Genomic DNA, 16,150 nt, shown 5'->3' on the forward strand with positions numbered 1-16,150 from the left:
GAGCGGATCCAGTCCGGTTACGTCAGTCACGTATCTAAGACATTTATAAGCGTTTTCAAAGATTTCCGATTTCCACCTCCAACTCCCCCCAATGTCAACAGATCAGGTCAAGATTTGAAATAAGAGCTCTAAGACATGAGTGTCTTCTAAATATCAAATTTCCTTAAGATCCAATCACCCGTTCTTAAGTTAAAAATACCTCAATTTTTCTAATTTTTCCAAATTAAAAAAACTCCAGCTCCCCCAAAAAGAACGGATCCGTACCAATTATGTCAATCTCGTATATATAACTTGTGCTTATTCTTCCCATCAAGTTTCATCCCGATCTCTCCACTCTAAGTGTTTTCCAAGATTTCCGGGTTCCAAGATTTCTTTTCCCCCTTCCAACTCTTTATGTCCCCAGATCTGATTCGAACTGAAAATGGAGCATCTGAGACATAAGATTCTTTTATATATCAAGTTTCATTAGGATCCGATGACCCATTCGTAAGATACATCGATTTTCACGTTTTCCATGAATTCCGATCCCCCCCCATCTCCCTTGAATGTCACCGGATCTGTTCAGGATATTAAAATGAGAGTTCTAAGGGACAAGATCCTTCTAGATTAAAATTTCATTAAGATCTGATCACCAGTTCGTAAGTTACATATACATCATTATTTCTAATTTTTCCGAATTATCCCCCCCCCTCCCAACTCCACCAAAGAGAGCGGATCCGGTCCGGTTATGTCAGTCACATATCTAGGACTTGTGCGTATTTTTCCCACCAAGTTTCATCCCAATCCCTCCACTCTAAGCGTTTTCCAAGATTTTAGGTTCCCCTACCTCCAACTCCCCCCAATGTAACCGGATCTGGTCGGGATTTGAAATATGAACTCTAAGACACGATATTCTTCCAAAGATCAAATTTCATTAAGATCCCATCACCCGTTCGTAAGTAAAAATACTTCATTTTTTCTATTTTTTCCGAATTAACTGCCCCCCCCCCCTGATGGTCAAATCGGGAAAGACTATTTCTAATTTACTATGGTCCGGGCCTTGATACACCTGACAAATTTCATCGTCCTAGCTTACCTGGAAGTGCCTAAAGTAGCAAAACCGGGACAGACCGACAGAATTTGCGATCTCTATATGTCACTTGGTTAATACCAAGTGCCATAAAAATTATAAAAAAGACCAAATATTAGAAGGATGACCTTGACACTATAGCCCTAAAAAGGTGACTGGAGGCCATAGATGTACTATGTGAAAGGATATAAAATAAAATACAAAAGACATTGCACACACGATCCGGTCAATCAACCGAGGTATTAGAAATGAGGAGCTACCAAGTCAGTTTTCCCTGCTTCATGCGTGTTAGGAAATCTTTTCTGGCGACATTGAAGAAAAAATGAAGAAAGGGTGTTGGCAAAAACAAATGTTGTCTATGGTTTAGTATTCAAATGATTTGTCTATGTTGAAGACAAATAACAAATATAATTCCATTCACAATTTCAATGGCATATTAATATTTTTAAAATCTATTTTGCAAGACAAAACATGAGAAGATTTGATTGAGTCTCTTTAATTTTGCTATTGTCCTTTTCTACAGTCCATATCAGAAGGCAAGTGGATATGATCGCTTAAGTTTTTCCACAGAGAGGTCCTATGAACAGTTGAGCATGTTCCTCAAATTAATTCCATTTCTCTGTAAGGGAACTAGAATTCCAATTTATTTTTGACTGTTAAACACCCAAGGTAACCCAAAAAAATCCGTTTCTGGCATCCAGCAATATTCATAGCAATAAGATCTAATGTCCTAGACTACCTACAAAATAAAGTAGCACATAAGCAAGGCACAAGCACAAAGATAATATTAATGCAAGCAAGAAACAGAAGCAAAACAGAACAGGATGTTATCTCTACATAGAAGAGGTAGGGATAAAACCCCAAGGATGCTATTCTATGCTTCATGCATGTTTACGCAATTCTAGTGCCCCATCACATCACAGTATTTTGTAAAGACACAGAGTGAGGATAATAAAACTCTCTCCCTAAGTCTTTAAAAAATACCTTCTTTTTGTATTTTTTTCAAAGAAAAATTCTGAAAATGAACAAAATTGCCCCCCTCTATACTTTTGAGAATACATTTTAACCCTCCCCTCCCCTCTCTCCCCTAACATGTCATGAGTCTGATTACACATTCCTTTCCAGCAGTCAAATTCATTGTATTAAAATCTAATAGACAGATTTGATGAATTCGAATTTGACAAAAATTGGGAGTTTATCTTAATTGTACTTACATTCTACCCATGAACTACTACTGACAATGTAAAAAACAAAGAAATTAATATATTTATAAATTTACATGTTGTTAATTTTTTTTTTAATCAATTAATATGCAATGTATGACTCAAAAATCAACCATAACAGTGAATTGGACAATTTTTATTCCAATTATCTTCAAATTTTAAATGGTGCAACTTTTCGGGCTCTGTTAAGGGTTCAAAATGGATCTTGTAACAGTAGAAATTAGTAAATCAATACCTTAAAATTAGTATATTAAAAAAAATCTTGCTCCCCCCTCATACATTTCCAAAAATTGGTGCCCCTGTATTTTAAATTATTCTTTGCCTAAAAATGCTTTCTTTTGAAGGAATAAATAGGAATCTGCCTTTAGTTCTGAAAATGCAATTCCTGTCATTTGAGCAGAATTTTGAGACATATCAATGTTTTTATTCTAAATTTAAGAAATGTATTTGCATATCTTTAAAACCTTATAAAATAGAATTGAGCAAAGTTATGAAGCTAAAAACAATTTTGTTGTACTGCAATTAAGCAGAAAATATATTTTGTAAGGTTTCACTTTTATAACACACATATTTTTAAAGGTCAGGGCCCTCTAGAGGGAGAAGGAGTAGAGGTAGTTGCTTCAAAATACCTTCCAAGGACATACTTTAGTCTGTAGATTCATCCTTGAAAGTTTCATTTTCCTAACCTAAACCCTTTCTGAGATAACAAGAAGTCAATTAACTACAATTTCACCTAAAATGGTTACTGATGGGGTTTAATTCTACAGTGTTGCTTTTCTTTTTAATGAAAATAAACAAAAAAGTATTTTCAATGAAAAGGTATTTCTCAAAATAGAGAGAGGGGACACATGCTGCCACCCCATCCTTTGAATGCACATCACTTCTGTACACCCATCTATTTCCAAGATAGAAAAAGGCCTTCGTCCAGAATTTTGGGTAAATTTGTGGTTGGCTATATAATTTAGCTAGGATGAAAATGTCATTTAATGTCTTTTTTATGCTTTTTCATAATTTAGTAATTTCTTCTGGGGCTATTTACATCTTTAGCTCTTAAAGGGACTCCTAAGGTATTTAATTTTTCTAACCACACAGAAAAGTTATCTATATTAGAAGGCATTGAAAAGTAGTTAAAAAGATATAACTAGCTTACAAATAAGCTGTTGCAATAAGTATTCCAAAAATACTTACTTATAATAATTCAAACCTCATTAATTAGGCAACTCAGATATAAACCATTTTCCTACCATTTCAATTTAACTATGCGTTTTTGAAATGCTTTTGACAAAAATAGCATTGAATTTTGCAATTCAAAACTTTGCTGTCAACATTTCAGGGTATATTCCAATTCAGGGTATATATTTGCACATTAGGTTGGTACAGGTCATGGTAAATTTGCAGTGGGCCATATACTTTAACTAGGATGAAAGTTAAATCATCATTTGATGTTTTTTTATGCTCTGTTGTAATTAATATAAAATACTTTCAGGGCCCTTAAGGGCTCAAGATAAAATTAGCCTCAGAAGCATTTACTGAATTATGGAAGAGCTATAAAAAGGGATCAATTGATGTTTTCACTTTCATCCATACTAAATTATATAACCAACTACAAATTTATCAAATTTTTATTAGCAAATATTCATAGTTGACTTGTAACATTTATTCATAGTATAAGTAACTTTTTTTGTAAAGGTTTAGATTAGGGGCTTTTGAGAAGGAAAAATGTTCAGAAAACAATTCTTTCTTCATAATATACAGAATAATTATAGATAACATATTTTGACTGCAGCTTCACTATACTTTACCCTCCCCCTGCTAATCAGGGTTATAATTTGCTATGCCTGTATAGTGCTTTTTATAGTACTAAATAGTACCTTTATGACATTAAATAGCTTGTTTTTTAGTTTTTTACTGTTATTTTCTCTTGATTCAGGAAAATTGGCACTAACTTTGCCCCCCCCCAGGATTTTGACAAAATTATGTGACTGTCCTTAATGTGTCAGTATAGCTCAAATTATGTATTTCCAATATATTCCATTACCTATCATTCTTGTTTTCCTGGTTCTTGTTTTGTCAAAGTTGAATCAGTATATGGGTACATGGGTGAAACAAGAGAGATCCACTTGCACAATGTATTGTGCCAACAATCTGGCACACATATAGAAGCTTATAAGCCTACAAGAATACTTTAAAAAATGTTTCAAAATAAGAAAATAGGAAATATGCATTTAAATATTGGTGAAAAACAAAACTCTAGTTCTATTGTATTGGATTGCCCAAACACTACAAAATTTTAAAGTACTTACTTATATAATTCCTAAAAGTGCATTACTTTACCACTCCCCCCCCCCCTTTTAATGGAAAAATGCCCAAATTACATATTTTAAAATTTTTTATATGTGACTATTTCCTCAAATTAATTTAACAGCAAAGAAGCAACATTGATGGCATCAAATAATAGGAAATTCAAGGAAAATGTTTAATTTAGATTGTGTGTTTTGTCATTATAGGGTGGGGGTAAAGTAAATTGATGGGCTTTCAGGAATGACACATGTAAGTATTTTAGAATTCTGTGAATTAGTTCTCAGAATTTTTGTAGTGTTTCTTTCTGAGGGGGTGAGCCACCAATTTTCACCCAAAGCACCCCATATCACTCCCCTCTTCAAAGAAAAGCAAATAATTTTTTTTTGCTCATGGGCTAGAAAATTTTGTCTAAAGAAATCTGTTAGTTAATTTTGTCATCTTTTCAAGTTGTATTAAATAGGTTCCACTGAATTTGTTAAAAAGCAGTGAGCCTGGTGCCTATCTCCAACAGTAAATAACTTGCTGATTAAAACTTTACTTTAACTATAGTATAATTAAATTAATTTCTATAGTCCCATGATATCTGTGTGACATAAGTGTACACATCTAAAAATGCCTAAGAGGGCTCATATTATCTCTAGAAAACTCCTTGGCTCCTACTCAGCCTAGATGATGACCCAGAAGCATTGCTCTGCAACTTTGATAATTTTTTCAATTCATCAAATATTGGAATAGCTAAGAAATTTAGTCACTTTTCTACTCAGAATTTTATCCTGAGTCTTAATATAACATTTATTTCTGTTGTAAATTCTTTTAATCAAGTTAACCTAAACTGAATTGCCAGTCAACCAAATCACATATCTATAAGAGAAACAAAAAGTCTGAAGAATTTTTGTAACTTGATCAAATGAATTTGCAATGAAAATGAATGTTGTGCTTGGATATAGGATGAAATGCTGATTCTACAAGTAAGTTTATTTGTTATTTGTTAGCTACTTATTATATTTTTATTTCTCAGCTACCTCAATAAATTGAGGTAGTTTAATCAATTTATTTTTAACTACATATTGTTATTCATTTATTATTCATTCATTCATTCATTTATTTTATTCATTTATTGTCAACAATTTATTGTTAACTACTTATTATATTTTTATTTGCTAGCTACCTCAATAAATTTGGGGATTGAAAAAGGTGCTCCAATTTCTATGGTCTAAGATGGGTCAAGTTATTTTAAAAAGAACTAAGCTATATAATTATATAAGTTATATAATAAAGAATTCCATGTACAATGTGTTATATAGTTATATAATAAAGCATTCCATGTACAATGTGCCAATAGTGAGGGAGATTTAGTTATCCAAGAAAAAAAAACATTTTCACCTTTGCAGCATATGAACTAGATGTAATAATACAGGCAATAGTGCCATAATATTCAATAAATTTCTAAAGGGAAAAGTTAAAAATTACATTAGAAATTAAGCTCAAAATTGATACAGAAATCATGAAAGTTTATAAAAAAACAAGCAAGTATCCCTTTCAGAAATTCTATAGATATATTTTTATCAAATTTTGAAATGCTTCATGTCTCAAAGAAACTAGAACAGAATTTGCTTTTTCAGCAATCAGTACTGTTTCTAATATATAATAAGAACACAGGGAAGAAAGAGTTCATTCATTATTATTTTTTTATTATTGGAGCAAGGATGAATTCATTATTGTATTATTATTAGATTCATTGATTAGCCTTCATAGAGTATTAGTAGTAGTCTGAATATTGTCTTCAGTAACATAGACTACATAATATCAAAGTTCCATGAAATAAAATATGCTCTCTCAACAGAAAAAGCTGATGCTCATGATTTCTTTGAGATAAAACCCAAATAGACTTGCACCTCTCTAGGTGAGGCTCAGATCCAGATACCTGAATTTACCTTGCTCACCCAACTTATCAAAAGAAGGCAGAAGAGGTAATAGCTATATGTGCTTGAAACCCATTATAGGTAGGAAGAAAAAATATTAGCTCAGATTATAAGGGTACAAGTAGAACAAGTCTAAGTATTTTTTATTTTACCATTTAATCCATTTTATACAGGCTGCATACATAGAAGTCCTTGTTCCCCCAGCCTTGAATCTTTCATGCTTGTTATTTCTACATCAATTAATGTCAAAGTAGAGACAGATTGAATTTTAGCATCTATGCAAAGACTTTGTGACCATCTGCCTTTCAATCCCTTCGCTTTACCAAAAGGACAATCTCAAGCTATTGTCCTAGAGTGTTCATGAAACTGTATAGGGCACTGGTTCAACTGTAACTTGAGGCTGGAATGTCTTTGATATGCTCTTTTTTCAAGAAGGTAAAGAAGTCCAGAAAAAATTGTATTGCAGAGCAACTAAGATAGTCAGTGGATTGCAGCAAATTTCTTATGAAGAACAGATGGACCATCTTAAACTCCCCACACTTACATATACAAGAAAACAAGGAGATATGATTCTAGTCCACAAAATTATATCTAAAAACACACTTCCTGATCTGTTTGCCCACCCATTGCATCACATGACTAGAGAACATTCAAAGAAACTCCCAAAGCAGCATTATACCACTAAAGAAAGAAGACACTTCTTCAGAAAAAGAGTAGTTGACCTATGGAACCAGATTTAAGAAGACACAGTATCTGCTTAATCAACTCACGCACTTAAGTGCAAAATTAAAAAGAGTGGCCACATCAAGAGTTGCTGTTTAACTAGGAGGTAGCTGAATACTCATTCAGGGCATAATCCACAACCTGAAAGGAAAATTAATCCTATAGAAGTTATCATGGAGTATTACAAGTTTGGAAATTCTTAACAAGCACCAAGCTGTGATTTAAAGTAAAGCTTAATGCTTATATGAAGCTAGTAAACACATTGCCGTAAATTTTAGCTTTAGACTGCATCCCAAAAGAGAAGAATTTACAAAACATGCGTCTACAGATTGCAGTCTAGATTGCCAGGAATTGATCCAATGTGATTAGTCTTTCATTGGAAATATGGATGTGGATGAGTCAAGGGCAACTATGTGAAGAATATTATTGAAAATTACATTAATCACAGATAATGAAAATCACATTGTTATAAAATGGAAAAGGAAACCCTCCTGTTTGTCATAAGAGAAATCAAAAAGACTAGGAACAGAAAAGAGAAATACTGGAAGTTGTAAATAAAGAATAAAATGGAAAGGATTATTACATAAGATATAAACAGGTATTTAACCAACTCAAAAGTTTACCCAGAAATACCTTTGAAAATTAGAAGGAATAAAAATTTGAAAGTTAGAAGAAGCAGATGTATCTGTTACGGGGGGGGGGGGGTTTCTTATGAAGTTTGTTCGATTCTTATAGTTTACTGATTGCTTATAAAGTTTACTTGATTTCTTATATAGTTTAAGTTGTTTGTGGTATGGGAGCTTTATAGTTAATGGATATAGATTGGGAGGGTTCCATTGACCAGTCTCTATAACCTTGGAGACGAATTCATTATCATGACGTTTAGGTTTGCCGAGATGGGCAGATTCCCTTGGGAACGTACCAGTAGACAATAGGAACTGTACCTGTACCTTAACTCAAAGACAAACACAATTATTGACAATAATTTTATTTTCTTACTTCATATACAACTTCAGGTAAAACGGCTCCAATAAATGATAGTCGTATAAAGTGCATCAAAGAGTGACTACCAAAAAACTGAATTACACACCTAACTTTTAGTTCACCTTATATATCCCGAATCAATCCGGATTTCTAAATTAAGCACAGGGTAGACTGACCTCAGAAGAGTTGCAACACAACTCTTTTTTTTTGACTATACAACATATGGCTTAACCTCCTTGCAAAGATTTATTATAACGAGGGTTTTCACCTTCAGTTTGTTGACCAGACCAGATGTAGAAATCTGGTTTCTAATTGGCTTTATTCAAAAGTTTGAATCTAATTTTGGTAGTCAAAAAAGTATCATTTTTTGCTTGAAGGAAGATTTGTACCAAAGGTAAAAAGTATCATTTTTTGCCTGTTATAAAACTTGTACTAAAAAAGCACAAATCCTATGAGATAATTAACTTGTACTTTAAAATCTTTATATGTATAAGAGATTCTTATTTTAAAACTTTCTAAAATAAATGAATGAGAGATTTGGTTTTGAGTTCTGAAAGGGGGAGGGGGTTTGCTGGTCTATATGTTACATATCCCCTATCCCGCTGTAGATTGACGCCCTCGTCAATCAGAACATTCCCTGTCCTTAAGTTTTATTTTTCTTACAGTTTCTTATTGTCAAAATATTTTTATTTTAATTCTTTCACCACAGAAATGATTATTTAAAGAAAACGTATATATTCCTACACCCTTAATTAACCTACACCTTACACTTGAATTACATTAATACATCATTTGACATTAATAAGGTATATACTTGAATACCTGGTTTCACAAAAAATTTTTTTTTGTATTTATTTAGTCTTCCATTGATCCCAGGTATTCTTACAATAAAGTGTAAAATATACAACGTTACATAAAAAGAATTTCCACTTGCACTTTTATTAAGTTTCAACTACTCACTACTTGGCACTTTTTAATTGTTCACCATTTACTATTTTTGGAGTATTATACACTGATCACAATTCTCGTGTTCTTGCCCTATCCACTGATTGAATTAATATAATTTCATTCCTTAATTTATCACCCTTAAGTTTTTTTTTGTTTCTTGAAAATTTAGCAACCGTACAGTCTGTCTTTTTATTACGCTTTTTCAAAATGGGAAGTGCAGGACTAGGAATACCTATCCCCTAGGAGTTTAAGTACAAAAGTACACCTGGTACTACGGTTCTTCCATTCCTCTCCCGCTCCCTTCTGCATTTTAAGCGTTATTTGACTGAGGTAGTATTTAAAACCTTACTTTGTGGTTGATTCCAAAGTTTATAAGATTAGAATTTTCTGATTTAAATCTTCATTTGGGTCTGATGTTGTTTATATCGGGTCTTCATGTTGTGTTTCGTTACCATCTATGGTGCCTTCGCGGATATGCTGTGGTTGTATTTTGGCTGGATATTACGCCTTCTTTATCTTACGATGTCCCATCAGAAGATGAAAATGATTGCAGTATGGTAGATGGCGTTGTCTGGCGTGTCATGTGGGTGATAGCTTTCTGGTTGAATCAGATGTTTTCGGGCATTCCTTGGCGGTTTACGAATCATGATAGGTGTTTTCCAGTTTTCGACCATTATGTAATGTCGGCCAATTGCCAATTTCTGTAATGAAAAAATTTCCAGGCAGGATCATATGGTTATTAAATAGAATAGTAACAACATTATATAATTGTAAAAACGATGGTTGTGATTAACATTGATTATTGTGACATTTATGTGATAGGCATATGATTATGTGATTAAACAAGTAACACTGTTTAAAGGCGTCGATTAAGCACAAGATTAATTTGGAGGTTTTTTTTTTTTTTTTTTTTTTTTTTTTTTTTTTTTTTTATTTCTAATTCTTTATACTCCCAACGCAAGACTTTGTAGAAAAGAAACGTCTATTTCTAGCGTCATAGCCTTTCTATTGCCATGCGTTAGGAATATTTAGTTTAGTAACACAATATCGAAAATTACAAGAGACAACCTCCATTCTCTTGTTTATATTAAGAAGGGACAAGTGATTAAACTTGTCAGAGGTCTAGATCTTACATAAAAATTTTCTGCCAAATATTTATATTACTGATGTAATTCCGCCAAAAAGTAATACAGTTAAATCGTATCTTAGCCTTCTAGCTGTAATACACCAACAATATTTATTAAAGTAGGGACTGGCTATATGAATATATGGGAAAAGACCTCGATTTTCCCATACTGTTATAACCTCCCTTTATTATGGCTTAATATCATCCGGGGCTGTATGGTTTAGTTGATGCATTTCCTGAGCATCAATCGCATCGTTTTTTATCGTTTTTCGTCTCAAGAGCTTTCCATAATTTACTGTGAGTAGCGCTCTTATTGTTAGAGATATAAGAAATACCAATAATATGGTTATTATTATATTGTACCAGGAATTTGGCGAGAATAGTCCATATTGACTTTCTACGTACTTTAGTCTTTGGTCTTCTGTCGTGAACAACGGTATTTGTAGGTCTAATGCCTCTTTTATTTTTGCTAGCTGCATAGTACCCTTAATTTTCTCTATTTTGGGCCAAATTGATATTTTTGATTCTTCGTTGTTCATGTTTGGTATCGTAAAAGACAAATTTATTCCTTGGAAATTTATTATTTTTGGGCTCACATAATTTGTGCTAGTTGTGATCAAAGGTGTTTGTACAGTTGTTTCCTTTGTCACGAGTCGGCAACCTTGTTTTATTGTTATTGTTCCAACGTCCTGTAATAGTATTTCGGTTCGATAACTGGGGTCAATTTTTTCTGCATTGTTATAGCATGATAGAGTTCCTACTGTCTTTCTAGGTACTGTAAAAAGCCAAAAGTCATTTCGTAAATTAATGAAGATTTCTCTCTTTGTGCTTCCTACTAAAGCATCACATGAGTTGGGAATATCTTGTTGTTGTGATTCTTTTAGGAAGAGATCTAATATGCAAGATCCGATTTTTACATTATATATAGGTAGCGTTAGTTGGCAGACTAAATTTTTAAAAGAGACGCATTCTTTTAAATCCTGTGAATTGGCGAGTGTATATTTCCTTCTGTCTCGATCAGTTAGAATATATTCTGCTTCAGGCGTAATGCTCATGAAGGAATTGGTCTCTTTAATATTAATTGGAAAAGTAGATATTTTGTATAGATCAAATATGGACTGTTGGTTAATTAATGGGATTGTTACGACAGCAAACAGTTGTTCATTAATTTCGGTGATATGCACCCTTAGTTTGGTATAATATAAAAATAAGTTAGCTACTTCTGGTTCTACTGGTAAGTGGAGACCAAATGTTAAGTGAGTTTTTACTTCACTTAGGATGTTTTTAAGGTCCGAGGGATCTACTAAATCGTAAGAAAGGGCTCCTCCTGTTAACTCAAATAACGCGAATTCAAATTTACTGACATCAGTAGCTAAGTTCAACAAAGACATGATGACAATGTCGAGTGATACCATTGTCAAGCTAGAATCGGAGATTACTCTGTCTACTTCATTTTTTAAATAATTCATTGTGTTGACCGTTCTTGAGATTTTTTTCGAAATGGCCTCAATTTTGTTTTTTTGATAGCTGGCTATACTTGCTTGTATTTTTTGTACATGAAGTGTTGTATTCATGGCTGTATTGAGCCTTTTAACATTTTCTCTCAATATATTCAAATCTTCCTCGGTTGACAAACCGAATAATCGAGATGCAAGCTCCCCTACTATTGGGATTAAACTTGTTGACCTTTTATATTTACTCCTACGGAAAAATACTTCAAATATACTGTTTTAGTTCTTGTAAGTATTGACAAGAATCAGAAATATATAGCTCCTTTGGGAGGAAGGTTTTCCCATTTTTTTGTGAACCACAGTCAGTTAGTTTTTTTATATCTAGGTGTTCATACTTAAGCCTTCCTTGGCTTAAAAAAGAGTATAATCTACTTGAAGGGGTGAAATTCAAATCACCACAAAGGATAACTGGAGGGTAGTTAGTTATTTTGCCAGCAACGCGGTCAATTTCTGCTAGAAGTACTTGGAGTTGGGCTAAACGCACATCTTCTCTTTTGCGATTGTATAACAAATGTGTGTTTACAATGCATATCTGTTTATCCGGGTTCTTAAATGGGGTGAGAATAGAAATAAGTGCAATGTTATCTCGATTAAGTAAATCTATTCCATTCTTTAGCATTTCTAAGGAATGATTTTCTTTTAGACTAAATTCACATTTTTTAAAAAAGGTGGCACACCCATCAATCTTTTCTTGGGTTTTTTGTTTAAACACTCCGTCATACCCCTGAGATTGAAAATACGATAAGTAGGTATTATAATAGTAGTCAGCATCCACTTCCTGTAAGCATACAATATCTGCATTTGACATTTTGAATTGGTTAAAAAGTCTTTTTTTCCTATCTGGCCATTTTAAATTTTCTTCGTTAGAATTATGGTACAAATACGGCATTGTTTCGATATATCCTTGAGCTAGTACATTATATGACATAATTGTAAAATCTAAAGATTGAGTTTCTTGGTTTTCTTTTGGCCTTTGACAATTTCTTGGAGTTTCCCACTCTCTAATTTCCGTTAGATTCATTTTTTTACAATCCTTCCCTTTTTTTGACTTAGTACCGATTTGTTTTTGTTTTACTAATTATTTGGTGTTAATTGGTATTATTATTAAGCAGTATATAAGTTTAAGGTTACCTGTTTGGCTTGGTATTCAGTTGATGATCTGGAAATATTATGGTGTTAATTTATTTATGTTAGAAGGACTCAGCGCATCGTAACCATTCTTTGGACATATTTATTAAATATATAACGATGTCTTGAAATAGTTAATTTTTTAAGCGTTAACTGGATTCTTAGGTAAATCTAATGGTTTCTATTTAATGAATATAAAGTGATTATACTTTTTAATTTTTTTCTTAAATATAAACGAATTTATTTGACAAAATAATTTAGTTTCAGATAAATTTTAAACCTACCACTGAGATGTATCGCTGTGATTGGTTACTTTTTTAAATGCCTCCGGAGAAGCTTCATTGTAATTGGTTAATTCAAAAGATGGGTGGTAACTTTTCTTGACTTTTGAGATCCGCTAGGCGGTTTTTTTTTTTTTTTTTATTTTAGCTATAATTTAAAATTCTTTTAAAACTACTACAGGCTTTTAAAGCTTAATTACTTTTTTACAATTTTATGCGAAAACTGTTTGTTATAATTGACGTTTATTCCTTGGTTGTAAAAATCATTCTTCCATTAACAGATGTACCTTAAGGGTTATTTATTAGACAATGCACACATTGTATATTCTATGTGTTACGAGTCTATTAGATAAAATGTCTATTTGTGAATTTCACTTTCGTACGTCACTAGTAATTTTGCCCTTCAGAGATCTGTAATTTTGCCAGGTTACAAAATATGTTTTTTTTCAATGTTAGTACGCGCGAATTTGAGTTGTTCATATTTTAAGATTTTAGGACTTATATTATAACAGAATTGGATTTTTTTTTTCAAGACGAAACTAAAATTTGGTAAGATTTAAAAATTTTTTTGCTTTTATTTTTTTTTTGTGTCACTGTTCTTTATTTTTCCTTTTTTTTTTTTTTTTTTTTTTTTTTTTTTTGTGTGTGTTTAGGTGATAAAAATTAGATTGAGCGTCATATTGATTTCGAAAATATATATATCATTTTAAAAAGATAAGAATTTTTATTCATACACACAAAAAGGATTTTTATTCAAAAGATACTAGAGGGTTTTTTAAGGCTGGCTTTTACAATTATTAGGTTGGGTAGTCTTATTCACAGACATATTTGGTTACTTATTGGATACATAGATCTCGAGATACTTATTTTTATATTTGTAAAAGAAATTTTAATTGTAATAAAAGACATAAATAGGTTAGTTTCTATGCCATTAGTGGCACCAAAGGTTATTAAGCTTAAAGCAATGATATATTACCTGTTAGTTGTATTACCACTATATTTTCTCGTTCTCAATTCTTCCAGACTTCTTTAGTTGTTTTTTTTTGTCGAATTTAATTTCGGATAATATTTCATAGTAATTTTCTTCGTTTTTTGTACTTCTCATTGAACAGAATTGAAAGCTTTCCGCGGTTTCGATTCCAAATTTCATATTTTTAAAAATGGATGTTATTGATGGTGGTAGTTTTTTTGCCATCCTTCTTAGCCTAGCGACTTTTTTGAGATTTACTAAAGTCAAATGAGGCTTCCAACTTTCCTGGTTCGCGAATTGTATTCCTGTTTTACTGATTTCTTTAGTAATTTTATCTAAAAGAGGACTTAAGCGAGCTTTAAATTCTGTCTCATTATTTAACTGGGCATACAAAATTTGTTCTGAAAATTCTCCGACGCCTTGGAAGTCGAGTATTATTTGATTCTCACTGAATTCTTGTTCAAAGGCAGATATTGCCTTCGCGAAAGCATTTTTCGTTAATTCGACTTCACTAATATTTTTTAGGTGGATAACCATTAGTGTAACGTGAAAAGTGCTGTGTAGTATAAGGGCTTGCGATATATTGGGGTCTATATTAATTAAGTAGTTTTGTATCTCCGAGGCTTTTCTTTTTACTTGCGCGCTTTTGACTTGAATTGCGAAAAAATAATTTGGTGGGTGGTTACTCATTTTCCTTGACTTTCTTGGCAGATATCGCCCGGTTTCTAAAAAAATTAAGTTACATTAACTTAATGGTTTTTAGGTTGGTACTCTAATCCAATCCGTCTTAACTTCCAACGCACAATGTGTCGAAAAGTAATACACTTTGTATCATAGCCTTTCTATCATTATGTCTTGGAATATTCCAACTCGGAAATAGAGTAGTAAAATCATAGGAGACAATTTTTAGATCTCTGCACATTAGAAGGAAAGAAACGAGTAAAAGAAACTAATTTATCGTTAACTTACTGTTTAAAAGTGATATTAGTTAGATAAAATTTGAACAATCTAATTCATGGTCATTTGAAATATTTATTATTGGCCCTTGGCTCGAAAATTGATTTATTTCAGATTTTAACAGGTGTGGAGTCATAAAAGTCAATCGATATTCTTTGTTGTTATTTCCATGAATATCTTCTATGTGTAGTAAATACCGTTTTAGGGTTTCAGGGAGTGTTAGGTTAGTTAACGTATAGTGAATGCCGGTTTTTTTCATCATAAAGCGTATGTTTTTTCTGCACAATTCCTTTAAACTGGGGTTATTTGGAGTAATACAAACTCTTTTGAAAATCAGTTGTTTATGAAAACATAGCGGGCTTATGCAATTTATTATTTTTTCATATATTAGAATATTCTTTCCTTTTACTAGTTTTGACCCAATGTTTTCGTCTATTGTATAAAACTTAGTAATTAAGCGTTTTAATAGCTCGTATTGTCCTAGATATAAGTGATGAATAGAGTTATTAATCCAGTAATAATTTACATTGTTATTTTTGTAGATTTTAAGGAGTAGATCTTTGTTAAATAGCCTATAATCTACCTCCATTAGCATTTCTAAGAACTTTGAAGGCCAAGGTAGCTCGAAATTTTCTTCTTCAAGTGGTGTTAACCAAAAATTTCCACATATTAGGGACGCGATTAATGGATATTTCTTTTTGGGGATTGAGCAAAGAAGTACTGTAAAATTGTATAGGGCGAACCTGTGCCTGTATCCGTAGTCTTTTCTCGTTACCTCTGGCGAAAAAGTACTTATTAGTAATATGACCATTATTTCAATTATCAAACTATCACTAGGTATAATTGGAACGTGCAGTAAGGAGCGAAGTAAGTCGTAACGCAAATTTTTTACTGCATTTTTTACTGCTGATTCTTTTCGTTCGTTTCATGGTTTATTTTTGAAAGATCTGGTAGACTTTGGGTTTTGTTTGGAAGCCAAAAGTCTTGTCTTGAGGGTATTTGGTTTA

The 16,150-nt window shown here is 32.3% G+C and overlaps 1 pseudogene; it reads left to right on the plus strand.

Moving 5' to 3' along the window:
• Positions 1 to 1,445: 1,445 nt before the first annotated feature.
• Positions 1,446 to 16,150, plus strand: part of LOC136043569 (beta-alanine-activating enzyme-like) — a 202,276-nt pseudogene continuing 187,571 nt past the window's right edge.

Source organism: Artemia franciscana, unplaced genomic scaffold (genome assembly GCF_032884065.1).
Source record: "Artemia franciscana unplaced genomic scaffold, ASM3288406v1 Scaffold_728, whole genome shotgun sequence".
NCBI classification, from domain to species: Eukaryota; Metazoa; Arthropoda; class Branchiopoda; order Anostraca; family Artemiidae; genus Artemia; species Artemia franciscana.